Source organism: Panthera pardus, unplaced genomic scaffold (genome assembly GCF_024362965.1).
Source record: "Panthera pardus isolate Hobbes unplaced genomic scaffold, ASM2436296v1 HiC_scaffold_15, whole genome shotgun sequence".
In the NCBI taxonomy this organism is placed as follows: Eukaryota; Metazoa; Chordata; class Mammalia; order Carnivora; family Felidae; genus Panthera; species Panthera pardus.
In genome coordinates, this window is record NW_026526710.1 from 33,237,206 (window position 1) to 33,251,877 (window position 14,672).

The following is a 14,672-nucleotide window of genomic DNA, read 5'->3' on the forward strand; positions in this document are numbered from 1 at the left end:
GTGTGTGCGCACATGTGTGTGATTAGTGTGTGTCTACACATACGTGTGCATGAGTGTGTATATATTATGTGTGCACATACATATGTGCATCTGTACCTGTGTGTTGGAGTACGTATGTCTGTATAGAGCATGTATGTGTGTTTGACTGTGTGTCTATACTTACGTGTAAGGAATGTGTCTATACGTGTATGTTACATGTGTGTATACACATATCTATGTACATGTGGGTCTATCCATATGAGTATGTATGTGTATTAAGCATACTTATTCATGTACGAGTGTTTGTGTTTATATATATGTGGTGTCTATACATATACATATGTGTGTATACACGTATCTATGTACATGTGGGTCTATCCATATGAGTATGTATGTGTATTAAGCATACTTATTCATGTATGAGTGTTTGTGTTTATATATATGTGGTGTCTATACATATACATATGTGTGTATACCTTAGCTGTTAGGAGCTGAGGCGACTGAACCGTCAGAGCTGGGTTCATTACTCTTGCATCATAGTTGCATGACCTTGGGGACATTTCTTATTTTTTTTTAGCTGAGATATAATGGCTGTATATATATATATGAGGGAGTTTCTTAACCTCTTTTTCTTTCAATCACTTCATCTTTATATTGGGAATAATAATTCATGCCTCGTAGACCGTAGTGAGGATCATAATAAACAATGTTGGCCAAACTGTGGCTTATAAGCAACAGAAAGGATTAGTCGCTATAATCATCACCTTTGCCGTCATCCCCAATCCTCATATCCCGAGGAAACTGAGGCTGGGCAAATGAAGCATTTCCCTCCGGTGACCCCGGCAGTACCGAGTAGGTCCGGGATTCCAGCCGAGGAGAGTCTGTATATTGCCCAGAAGTATCTGGAAGACTGGTAATATCTTTCCTGCCTTTCTGTCCTGTCTGTTTCTATCCTGATCAGTTCTTGTTATGATCCGTAGACAAGGTCATTCCATCACTGTGGGCGAATGGGAGGAACTCACTCTATTTTTGTGCCTCTAGTTGAGAAAGAAAGAGTGGCCCCTTGGGGCGCCTGGGTGGCTCTCTCTCTGCCCCTCCCCTGCTCACCCTCTGTCTGTCTGTCTCTCAAAAATAAACATTAAAAAAAAAAATTAAAGAGTGGCCCCTTCCTGGTGGCAGCACAGGCTCTGAAGTCTGACAGACCTGAATTTGAGCCTTTCATAGATTCGCTGTATGATCTGGGCCTAGTGTTTGTTTATTTGTTGTTGTTTTTCTTGGTTCTTCGGGTGCTTCGGGAAGTCAGATATACAAAGCTGGACTACCAATAATCCTTAGCTAATGAGACATTCTCATCAGTGTTCCTTCTTTATTTATTTGGTTATTAGTCAGACACTTTAAATAATGCATTGAGTCCCCACGTGACCACCTCCCAAACAAAATCTAGGATTTTGGTAATCACTTGGGTCTTCCCTCATTTCATCCTGTCTCCACCTACATTGACCTCATCCTGAGTCTCGTGTTTGTTGTTCCTTTATCTTCCTTTATATGCTATCTTATTCCACTCATTAGTATTCTGAAAAGGAAACTTTCAATGATAATTATTTTTCCTAAAAGGACCTAATGTTGCATGTACTCCTTTGAGACTTTTTATTGAGAAGATTCATCTCTGCTGTGATATGCTGCACTACATTTGTTCTGTTCTATCTAACATTCTAATGCGTAAAATATACTTTATGCGTATCCTCTCTTGTCGATGGGCATGTGGGTATTTTTTAGGATTTTACTGTTGCGGAAAGAGCTGTTTTGGCATTATTGAGCGTAACTCTTCATGTCCACGTGCAAGAATCTCTCTTGGGGTAGGAGCAGAACTACTGGACGAGTGTTCAATATTAGGAGATGGTTCCCAATTGTTCTCCAAAGTTGGTTGCACCCATTTTAACTCTCACTGGAATGTGGATTCACCGTCTTTCAACGCTTAGAGTTGTTTGATTTTTCATTTTTCCTAGTTGAATGGGCATGAAATGGTCATGTCCGTGGGGTTTTCATTTGCATTGCTCTGACCACTAATGATGCCAAACGCCAGTTCTCACACCGATTGGCACACGCGTTGTCCGGCCATGGAATGTGTCTTCATGTCTTTCGGTCGGTTTTCCGTGAGGTCGCTTGTGATTTTCTTATGGGTTTTTAGGAGATGTCAGGCAAATTACTTGATCGTTTTGGGGACATTCCTGCATCTGTAAAAGTGGGGATGATAATACAGCGTTCATGGGGTCAGTGTGTTAATGGGGTTCTGTAAATATGGCACATGATGTGATAGATGATCCCAAAAATGTTAGTTCTCATTCCCTTCTCCGTCTCCCTTGCTCTGAAGCTTCCGTTTGGCTTTGTCAGACTTTGCTCGGTTTGCTCAGTGGAGAATCTTTGCTTATTGGTGTGGCCAGCGTGGTCCTGCTCATGCTTTACTCGAGGGAATAAAGCAAGTTAGATGAACTCAGAAAGTGGAAGGGAAGTGCTTCAGTGGGGCCCTCGGCAAAATGAAGGGGAACAGTCAGGATAATCATCACGTTCCTCTCAACAGCTGTGTCTGTAGGTGTTTGAAGTGTGTATTCGTAGGGCAATTGGGAAAACGAAGGATTTTAAAAATATCCACGTGCATCACTGAACTGAAAACTCTCACCAAGCAAAAGATCCTATGACGATGCTTGGGAGCCAGTGGTCAAGGAGCCCTATGCCGCTTTCTGCCTGCCTGCTGCTGGGAGCTGCTTCCATAGCACTTTCGAGACTGCTGCACAGTCATGCGGAGAAGCCACGCTGGGAACCGGGGAAAATACCGGGAGAGGAATCTGAAGGGCAGCGTAAAATGCCGTGCAGTTACTGCTTCCTGTTCCCGGCTCGTCTTTCTGAGTGTTGAATTCAAGGAGAGTGCCTGGCTGTGATAGTAAAACAATTGCTTGTACCCCCCGCCCTGGATCTTGGCGTGCCTCACGGAGAATATTCCTGGAGGCACAGAAGCCCGAATGTCAGCGCCCCGGTAACTTCGGAATTTGCTGCAATGCCATCTTTCATCTGTCTCTATCTGTGTTCAAAGTCCCTCCTAGGATTTGGAGGTAAAGTTTTTGTATTCCTAACATGAAGTATACTTAGGAGAAGTGACCGCTTTTAGTGGTTATAGCTCTGAATTTGATAAATATTTAAGCAATACCACGTGTAAATTCAACCAGGGAGACGTGGAAATTATTCTTTGTGCAGGAGGCTTCTTAAAATGTTTGCTCATTCAAGGCTATGCTAATGGTTCTCTGGGTTGTTTTTTTTTTTTTTTTTTCTTTTCCAGCTTGAATGCTCTGCTTTTCAGGGTTTAGTAGGAAAATCTGGAATTGAGAACAGGTGGACGTTAGCTACAATGTCATCTCACCTTTCCCTGTGTCCTTGGTACACGCCAGTCTGACCGATTCATCTGAAACGCTTTGCTTTTTAAGGCCTCACACTTAAGAGTTTGGGAACACCGTTTAGCTTGATGACAACTTCAATTTAGGAAGTGGTTAAGGGAAAAGTTTGAATGCTCTCCAAAGACAAGAATGCCCTGTACTTATGCTTAGCCTTTGCAGTTCACAAATGATCACGTCTTTTCCTTTGTGCCAAAAATTACACAGAAGAATAATGAAATAGAATTTAAATTTCTTGGGGCGCCTGGGTGGCTCAGTCGGTTGAGCGTCCGACTCTGGCTCAGGTCACGATCTCGCGGTCTGTGGGTTCGAGCCCCGTGTCGGGCTCTGTGCTGACAGCTCAGAGCCTGGAGCCTGTTTTGGATTCTGCATCTCCCTCTCTCTCTGACCTCCCCTTTTCATGCTCTCTCTCTGTCTCAAAAATAAATAAATGTTAAAAAAAATTAAAAATAAGAATTTAAATTTCTTTTGTAAGTAATTATCAAAACAACTTCAATAAAACATGAACAGGGAGCAGGGAGGATACCTCGGAAGGATGGAACCACTCATTTGACTAACCTAGGAACACATTTCGGGCTTCAGTTCTTTTTCAAGTTTTTTTTTTTTTTTCGTGTTTTTATTTTTGAGAGAGACAGAGACAGAGACAGAGCATGAGTGGGGGAAGGGCAGAGAGAGAGGGAGACACAGAATCTGAAGCACGCCTCAGACTCTGAGCTGTCAGCACAGAGCCTGATGCGGGGCTTGAACTCATGAATTAGGAGACCATGACCTGAGCTGAAGTCAGACACTTAACCGACTGAGCCACCCAGGCGCCCCGGACTTGAGATTCTTTTGTATGGTCCCCTCCGTGGCTTTTGTAAGCCGTTTGTTGATCACTGGGAAATAAATTTCAATAATTGGTATTAGAAGTGAGTAATGAGCAAGGGGTATATGCAAACATACCAGTTAATGCGGAGAGATTTTTCAGGGGGCTCTTGTTGAAGCCTTCTGATCTTGATGGTTTTCACAAAGGGAGTCCTTAATGTTTACGAAAGAGCTGTTTCTTATCTGTCGACTGCCTCAGCCTGAGGGACATGGGGCCCTGGCTGAACAGAAATCCGCCCCTTTCCTGCCAGCTACTGGCTTGCTAATTTCTCTTAATTCTTTTCTTTTCTGATAGTAACGTTCAAAAACAATACCATTACCCAGGAGATTATGGCCTGATATTTTGAGTATCATTCCTATTTTTGTAGTATGTTATATTTTCCTTTAAATGTCTAATTCTGAATTGTTTCTCACATTTTTGCCGGTGCATCCAGAAATTTTTGCAGAACTGCACAAAAATGGCTTTGCATAGTTGGACGGTACAGAGAAAATAGGCCTGCCTTCGCAGTGCAGTTTTGTTTTACAATACACTCTGATCGAATGTACCTTTAGCTGCAAATCAATAAGAAATCATTTATACAGAGAGCCAAAATCTTGCACCTGGATATTATATGTATCTGTAGTTTTATTCATATTGTATGTGTAAGGATATTAAGACCTAGAGAGGTTGTGAATTACTCCCAATTAAATAGGAAATAGTAGGACAAACTGAGGGAACTAAGAACGGAAACCAGGTGCCTTCGCACCTGAGAACTTGCCTTACACACTTCCATCTCTCCTGCGCCGATGATGGTCTACCTGAAGTACAGGGTCCACCTTGGAATCCGGCGGAAGCTTCTGGAGAAGTAATGTCACGGCAGGTTCTGAAGGGCTCAGAAGAGGCTAGACGTGATGTAGCAGGCCATACGAGTTGTGTCGAGAGTCCTAGGTGCGGTGGTTTGCTAAGAGGACGCACAGGATTCAACCTACCATGGTACTCACAGCGAAGGTTTCTTGCACTGAAATGATACAAGGCCAAATCAGCAAAGGGAAAAGGCACAGGGGGCAAAGGCCAATGTAGGACCCGCGACACAACTCATATGGCTACGGAGGGAACTGCAAGCTTCCAAGAGTCCTTTCCCAGGACAGTCACCTAGGATGTGCTTCCTTCCTCCGGCAACAAACTGTGACAACGCATAGAAAATACTGTCCACCCAGGAAGCTTATTATAGACTCAGTGCCCAGGATTTTTCCTGGGGGCTGGTCACATAGATAGCCTCTGCCTCGCACCTATCAAAATTCCAGACTTCCAGAGAAAAGCATGTGTTTGGCATAAACCGCATTGTTTTGTACTACCGGTTTGGGCACAGTGAGCCACCCTGATTAGTTGGGGAGTAAGTTTCCAGACTCCAGACGAGGGTCAACCTTGCAAGGAGGCCTTTCTAAGGACAGCATCTCAGGCTTGCTATGGTAACTCTGTTGCACAGGGTCTAGGGTGGTTTACTGAACAGCTACAGTAACATTGAAAACAATTATTTCAAAGAGTTTATCAGATCCCATCAGAGAGAGCTGACAGGAAGAATAAACAGATTGGAGGTAAGTAATGAAGGAATAAGAAGATACTTTCAAGTCTGGGAGATGAAATACATGGAAAGGGTGTGTGTGTGTGTGTGTGTGTGTGTGTGCACGTGTGCACACATATGCATTTCCCCTGGCAGAAGAGGATTATTTAGGAGTGGCTGGATGGGAGAGGGAAACAGTCTACATTCTGGATATATTAACTTTGAGATGACAGAGGAATCAAATTAGAATTTTTTTTTTTTACCACAAATGAAATACATTCAAGATATTGGTAGATTACTTAAAAAAAAACAAAACTGATTCTAAAATGAAGTTGATGTCCATGGTACGTTCCCATGTCATGTTTACAGACACATCCCACCATTAAAGAATTTGGGACTCCTGGGTGGCTCTGTTGGTTAAACATCCGACTTTGGGTCGGGTCATGATCTCATGGTTCGTGGGTTCAAGCCCTGCATCAGGCTTTGTGCTGGCAGCTCAGAGCCTGGAGCCTGCTTCAGATTCTGTACCTCCCTCTGTCTCTGCCCCTACCCTGCTTGTGCTCTGTCTCTTTGTCTGTCTCTCTCTCAAAGATAAATAAACATTAAAAAAAAATTGGTAATAAGATGGAATTTTGACCTTGTATTACCTGTGAGGAACGCACTGTTAACAGACGTAATTTTAACATGAAAATACTATTTTTTTTAATTTTTTTTAACGTTTATTTATTTTTTTGAGACAGAGAGAGACAGAGCATGAACAGAGGAGGGTCAGAGAGAGGGAGACACAGAATCTGAAACAGGCTCCAGGCTCTGAGCTGTCAGCACAGAGCCCGACGCGGGGCTTGAACTCACTGACCGCGAGATCATGACCTGAGCCGAAGTCGGCCGCTTAACTGACTGAGCCACCCAGGCGCTCCAACATGAAAATACTATTAATGTTATTAAAAGTATGTATGTTAGGCATTTTTTTCTAAGGACCTGAATTAGCTTCCACTTACTACTCATTGAAATTAAGTAATTCTTTACCTGAGCTGTCTAACCTGACCTTGCTATAAAACAAAACAAAACAAAACACCACACAAGTAGCTAATTTTTCCTTATTTGTTTATGAGGACTATGTGAATAATAAGAATTATAATAAGAATTCCCTAGAGGGTTGTGTTTTTTTTTTCCCCTTGGAGAAAGGTCCTGATGGGTGTAGATTTAGCACAAGAACATAGGAACTGACACCCTGAAGGGTAATGTGAAATACTGTGGAACCTGCTAATTTGCACCAAACTGGTGAAACAGTGTGTGTGTACAGGCTTCTGAACATTCTAACATAAAATCTCTTTCTCGCTGATTCACCATACAATCTGGGCAAGTTTCAGCCCCGTAGGAGTATCCACGCCATACCCCATAGTGCCTTCCGAGACTCCCATCGTTATATTTCCTTCCTCTAGTTCTTCAATTAAGTATTCAAATCCTGTTTTTTTGCTCTTGATCAGAACTGGCACAGTTTTCTTTAGCCACGACAACTTCTCTACATACCTCTTATGTGTGTGTGTTTTAAATGAAGCTTGTCTCTTATTTGTGGGGGTGGACAAGCTCGTAACAGGTTTGGGGTAATTTTTAAAATTGCATATGCGTGTGGGACAAATCAGGATGTGATGGTTGTACAGCATAGGAACATAACCACTTCATAAATATGTATTGTGGAGATGACATTCTTATGTTATACAAATTGGATGCGTCAGGACTTTAAATGTCACCTTTGGATTTAATGCACCAAGTTCCTGACTGGCATTTTCTTGACTTTCCTTGGAAGGGACCCTGTAGCCACAGAAACTTCTTTTCAGTTCCTTGCTGCCAAAGAGGGAGGTTTCTCTCCCTCCCTCTTCTGTGCCCTCCCGGCTCCCACCTGCTCCTGTTCCCCTGAACTCACGCCTTCTCTCTGGATGTCAGGACTCACAACAAGCGGGGGGATGGCACGGGAGAAACCCTTCATTCTGCTTGGAGTCACAAAATGGAAGACCAAAGACATAGTAAGAGGATTGTCTTCTCTCTCTTCCATTGACTACCTTATTTGTGGTTAGTTTTTAAAAGTCGCACACTGCATTGCTCTAAAGGACACTTGAGGTAGGCATCCCCGTCTTTAAAATAGGATAAACGAGGGGCGCCTGGTGGCTCAGTCGGGTAAGCGTCCAACTCTTGATTTCTGCCCAGGTCATGATCTCACGGTTCGTGAATTCGAGCCCTGTGTTGGGCTCTGCACTGATATCATGGAGTCTGCTTGGGATTCTTTCTCTCTCTCCCTCTCTCGCTGCCCCTCCCCTGACCCTCTCTCTCTCAAAATAACCAAATAACTATTTAAAAAAAAAAAAAATAGAATAAACGGTTGGAGAAGTCAGAGTTAAAAGACAATATAAGAGAGGAAAATAAAGGCAGGGCAAGATGTGTGTGACAGATGCCTGCCTCCGTGCCTGGTGCAGTGGAGACAGGTGGGTTGCAGATTCGATTCTCAGGTCCTGAGCGGTGAAAGTGAAGAGGGAAACATGGTCAGTTACAGATCTGAAACATCTGTAAGATACAACCCAAGGTTTTCTTTTTTTTTTTTTTTTTTTTTTAACATTTATTTATTTTTGAGACAGAGAGAGACAGAGCATGAACGGGGGAGGTGCAGAGAGAGAGGGAGACACAGAATCGGAAGCAGGCTCCAGGCTCCGAGCCATCAGCCCAGAGCCCGACGTGGGGCTCGAACTCACGGATGGCGGGATCGTGACTTGCGCCGAAGTCGGACGCTCAACCGACTGAGCCACCCAGGAGCCCCATAACCCAAGGTTTTCTAATGCTAAAACCTAAGCGGACCTTCTTCCGCGGGTACTCTCACAGGGTGACGGAAAGGACAAGGACTTCACCAACACCCTTTTAACAGAGATAGGGAGGCTCCCATGGCTATGACAATGATGCCACAAGCAGGGATAGAAATCTTCCTCCAGAAATAATTCTGGATCCACTTCAGACCAACATGGATTGTGATTCTGATTCAGGTTGTCTCACCTTTATAGCAGTAATTTGGAAAAAATTAAAAATTCAGTCTAGGAGTCATGGAACAACCACATTGCCTAGAAAGGAAATGTCATTAAAGCATATGTTAGGCCCACTGGAAAAGAAATCTTAAAATGCATCATGCTGAAATGTAATCAACTATCCGAGAGCTACGAATCCTTAGGGGCCTAGCATTTGGTACACAACGGACTGAAAAAAAATACACCCCAGAGATGATGCTTAAATTTTGATCACATTCTTTCTCATTTCAGAATAGACCAACGAACCTATAGAACATTTTGCATTCCATTCTCTAAAGAACAATTTTTTTGAGAGAGAGAGAGAGAGAGAGAGAACAAGCAGGGGAGAGGAGCAGGGGGAGAAAGAGAGAGAATCTTAATCAGGCTCCACACTCAGTGCAGAGCCTGATGTGGGGCTCAATCTCATGACCCTGGGATCACGTCCTGAGCCGATCAGATACTCAGAGCCATCGAGGCGCTCCCAAAGAGTATTTTTTACTAGGCAGGCTAATGGGGTTGAAAATGGCATATTATTTAACGTTAATAGTGGTTCAAACTGAGTAAATGTAGAACCTATTTATATTTCTCTCTTTTTTAAATTTTTAACGTTTATTTATTTTTTGAGTGAGAGAGAGAGACAGAGAGAGACAGAGCTTTAGCAGGGAAGGGGCAGAGAGAGAGGGAGACATAGAATGCGAAGCCGGCTCCAGGCTCCAAGCTGTCAGTACAGAACCTGACACGAGGCTTGAACTCATGAACTGCAAGATCGCTACCTGCGCCAAAGTCGGACACTTAACCGACTGAGCCATCCACGCACCCCGAGCCAATGTATATTTCTGATACCTCTTGGAATGCTTCCAAACGTGTCCGCAACCACTTTGCACACAGTACATGACTTCAGAAAGCCAGAAGTTTTTCACTTTAACCTTTGAAGTGTGCTAGGGTAATACAGAAGCCCATTACAGAGCAATGTGCATATTAAAATTCTGCCTGGGACTGGGCTTATATTCAGAAAGAAAAGTCTCTAAAAGACTTGGCATTTGATAAGAAACGAAATACAGACTACTCAATACAATGAAACCTATTGAATTTCAAGGGTTACAAAGCTAGATGGAAAAGGCTGATAAGGCTCGCTTTCCATAATGACTTTAGTCTGCTCTTTAACCTCTGACATCTTTTGCCACATCACTGTTGCCAGGCAACGGCACAGCAATAAAACCTGTGTGAGTAAAGAAAGTTCCCGACATAAGAATGAATTGTATTCTAGAAGCCGGTAAGCCACTTATTTAGAATTTTAAATATATTGTTTTCACGTTGAACATATCATACATGGTGGTTGAGTACCCAAAGCAGCCACTGGAAGCCTATCTAACTCCCAATGCTCTTGACGTATTGAAAGGCGGCACCTTTCCTATCCAGAATGAATCATTTTTTGATTCTCTTTCTCCAAAATGCCAAATTCCAGGAAATGAGAAAATGCCACTGAACAGCTAAAATAGATGTTACAAAGCCCTTGTATTAGAGCATATTCTTAGAGGAACATTTCGATGAATCTGTAGCCATGTACAAGAATGTCATGTATTCTTACTTCCAATATAATTTTAACAGATCTTTCTCTTTGATTTGAAGAGTGAAAAAGGATGGTATAAGGCAGAACAGAGACAAAATTAAGAAGCGATTGCTGGGGCGCCTGGGTGGCTCATTCAGTTGGGCGTTCGACTTCGGCTCAGGTCATGATCTCGTGGTTCGTGGGTTCGAGTCCCGGGTCGGGCTCTGTGCTGACAGCTCGGAGCCTGGAGCCTGCTTCAGATTCTGTCTCCATTGCTCTCTGCCCCTCCCTGTTCACTCTCTGTCTCTCTCTCTCCACTATAAATAAACATTAAAAAAAAAAAAGAAAAGAACCGATTGCCGACAACCTGAATGCAGAGGAAGATACAGAAAATCTTAGACAACTCAAAGCATAGCTTTCGACTGCCTTGCACAAGAAGGTGGCAAGCTGCATCTACCACCAGACATCTTGCACTGTTATACCTCCTTGTAAGAATTATAATAACCATCCCACAACCAACAAAATAATGCTCCTTTTAAAGAGGAATCTGTGCATTTTAGAAAGTTTGAATCATAAATAGCTAACGTTTGGAAGAAAGCACCACAGACTACAAGTTTTGAAGGGGTATGTCTTTAGCTCTTAAACAAAGCTCATTTAGAGTAACAAAAACCTGAGATTTCTGTACATCCGACTTTACTATAGAAATGCAGCAATGTAATTAGACATCTGATTTATGAGATGTTGCCATGGGGAAACATATTATGAATTCCAACTAGGGACACCAGATAAACATCCCCCATTCAGAGGCGCTGAAATTTAGCTATAGAAAACTATCTGCTCTTGGGAAATACACAGAAAAGAGAAGAAATGTTCTCACCTTTCTGTAAGGGAAATACATGTCTCTAGGTTAGTCACCGGGGTGTTGTGAACTATGTAGAAAACGCATTTGCCCCTGAAGACTCCAGGAGCCTGCTATCCCCGTCATCTCTCAGCTGGGCTGCTCATGCACAATGGGAATATCCCCAATCTGAGGACTAATTTATATATTACACCTCAGCGACGTTTTAATCTAATTGTTCAGGAGCCCTGCTGATTCTTAATTGTTGTTTTGGTCATGCACACAGCAGTGACAGTAATTCCGAATTAAAAGGTGAGTGATTGGTATTAAGCGTTGGGTTAACTTCCCAGAGTAAGCGCGGATACCTGCTAAACATATCTGGAGGCAGCCCACTACCTCTTTAAGATGCAACCATCTAACTAAAAATGTTCGGCTTACCAAAATGGAGCCCGCTGTTACTGTTCTGTTTCATTCTTGCTTCTTCTAGTGGACTGCTATAGCTGGAGGACTAATTTTGAGTTATTCCCATTCCAGATTACTGAAAATTGTTCCAAAATGCCGTGCAGCCTTGTTGAAAGGCAATGTTGCCCAATCAAATCTACAGATTATAATCAAGATACATTTTGTAAAACCGCATTTATGGAAATGTTCCCTTAGGAGATTCCATAGCCCGCGCTGAATTTAATCTTTACACAGTTCCTCCCGTTTTGATAACTGCACGTCTTGATTTCCTTTCCCGATTTTTCAGTTTGAGTTTCTTATAGAATTCCTTAAGTTTAAAGCATGTTGGGGCTACGCCAGGGCTCTTGGAAGTACCTGATAAGAAGTGGGCAGTGCACAACATTTTCAGTAACAACTTCTTAATTTGGAAATTCAGGGGTCTGAAAGTGTGGACACGGAGAGTAGAATGTTTACCATGCTTCCTCCATTGTGGAGCCAGGGAGTGGTTTGAATACACAAGCGCGGCCAGAGGATGCCTTGGGGGAAATTAACTGCAACTAAGTCAGCCCCTCCTGTTGTCAGTATCACCCAAGGATGTTTTGCCTGTAATCAAGGCTTGGGTGTGGGGGCAGCTCCAGTTGTGGCGATACCTCTGGGAAATCTGCATCCATATTTCACATTTAGTGTTTCAGAAACATTCTTTGATACCTCAACAAAGCCTTTCTTTTCTCATACCTGATTTTTTTTTTCTTTTTAACGATTCGGAGGAATTGATAGAAGCCATAGTGGAGACAGAAGGGAAGCTCCTGGATGTGGATTGGGATGGTGCTCCACTGAGGACCGGTGGCCTTCACACTTTTTGCTTCGTACCACTTAAAAAAGTGAAAAACTATGTATCTCTCGCACATTTTCAAGCTCGCATCTAAAATCGTTATCTTAAACTTAAATGGCTTCAGATAAAATTTCAGATCTCATGCACATATTGGGCTTTTTATAATCCAATAAATACATCACTTCTTCATAGATACCTTTTAAATATCATAGCAACTGGCTATCCATCATCATCTATTTCACAAGCACAGGAACAGACTTTTCTTTTACAGACATTTTGCATCATTTCTTTTCCTCCTTAAACTTTTATTTCCATTCTACTTCCTGCACAGAGTACTATCCTAATGTAATATTTTTACGCTTGGAAGTATCTTATTGATTACCTATCAAAATTCCCTGCAATAAAATGGGTGTACAAATTGAAATTTGAGCTTCATTTTTCATTTTATGTGGCCATGATGTTCTAAGTCTTAGAACTATTTTCTGGATTAAGTGATGATTATAATTATTAACAGTAGACACTTTAGTGCGAACAACACACATATATTACAAACTATGATAAATATTACACATAAAAAGTAATCTGTTATTGGAAATTAATCTCTTAGTAAAACGAAGAGAGCATTTTTTCCATTAGTTCGTGCATTTGTGGGTAAATATTATGGGTCGCTAAAGTGAGCCATGGCTCAGCGTCCTCTTCTTTCCTTCCCCCTCCCTTCTTTCCTGCCTTCCTCCTTGCCTCCTTCCAACCCATGTTTGTTTCTTTCTTTCTCTCTCTCTTTTCTTGTCTTTCTTTCTTTCTTTCTTTCTTTCTTTCTTTCTTTCTTTCCTTTCTTTCTTCTTAGATAAGTACAAACAAAAGTATTGAGGCACAAAGGTAGATGCAAAAAGGGGCAACTGGGTGGCTCAGTCGGTTAAGTGTCCAACTTCGGCTCAGGACATGATCTCGCAGTCTGTGGGGTCGAGCCCTGCGTCAGGTTCTGTGCTGACAGCTCAGAGCCTGGAGCCTGCTTTGGATTCTGTGTCTCCCTCTGTTTCTCTCTGCCCCTTCTCTACTCATGCTCTGTCTCTCTCTGTCTCTCAAAAATAAAAAAACATTGAAAAAAAAATTGAAAAAAAGGTGGATGCACAGGGAAGAAAAACTATATTACAGCAAATATCCCCTAATTCTTGGAGCTAATCTATTAGCTACTTCATTTTGTCCTTCAGTTTGGTTGAAAGGAAAAAAATAGAGTTTACTTGAGCTGGGAAATATGTGGGAATCAGTTACCGAAGCGATTCCAGTCCCAGAAGAAATTTTTATCCGTCTTCTAGCTCTTCGTTTCTTGCCTTGCAAATGTTTGCTGTCCTGGGACAACGCATTGTGGAGATTGGGCCTGGGGATTGGTTTGCCTTTTGCGTTGCCTAGTGGGAGGAAGGGCGTGCTAAATGGGACGGAAGAAAGGAGAACCTCAGTTGACTGTTGCTCTCTCAGGCAGATCAGTTTTAGGATCTAGAAATTGAGAATCTGGAAACCGAGTCCCTTAACACTAGACAAGTGCCAGCATATTCCTTAAAAAAAAAAAAAAAAAAAAAAAAAAAAAGTTGTGTGCTCCCAGAGGTAGCCATATTCCAGTCTGAACACCATTGTGGCAGATAATGAATATTTTGCTACGTGATGGTTGGTTTGAGGGAAAAGTTCGGATTCTCAATTTAGCTGCCCTGTAGATGTTACCATTATTGGGGAAAAAAAGAAAAGCCCTATGTCTGTGTCCCACCCCACATTGTCTGATGTCTCCCCTCTTCCCTTATGACACAAGCCCTGATAGAGGCTGTGGGTGGCTACAGGGGACGGGGCACCACTGGTGGCAGGAAATTCAGTAGGCGTGGAGCAGCTAAGGAAAGACGGGAGAATTTTTATTTCCTTGGGGACTTAGGTGAAGCACAGAGGTGATAAAGGTGAGCTAGCTCCACTTCCCGGACCCGTCGCTCCCAAGCTTATTTGTAACTAAGCTCATCTTCCGGTCCTTCCTTCTCGTTTCCGAGAGTGGGAGGTCCTTCCTGTGCCACTTGTGCTCACGACCCCACCTCTTCCAGTGCTTCGCCCAGAGACCCACCATCTGTTCCACATTCCCTCCTCCCCTCTTTCCCCTTTAGGTA

At 42.7% G+C, this 14,672-nt stretch overlaps 1 protein-coding gene and 1 long non-coding RNA gene across 4 annotated transcripts in view; one reads left to right on the top strand and one right to left on the bottom strand.

Annotated features, from left to right (window-relative positions):
- EPB41L3 (erythrocyte membrane protein band 4.1 like 3) overlaps nucleotides 1–14,672 on the top strand; it is a 231,194-nt gene that overhangs the window by 49,780 nt on the left and 166,742 nt on the right. The window lies entirely within an intron of this gene.
- LOC128777066 (uncharacterized) lies at nucleotides 1,332–5,324 on the bottom strand. The gene is made up of 2 exons (XR_008422227.1): nucleotides 5,050–5,324; nucleotides 1,332–2,441 (listed from the first exon to the last, which is right to left on the bottom strand). It is a non-coding gene; the product is annotated as an uncharacterized LOC128777066 (long non-coding RNA).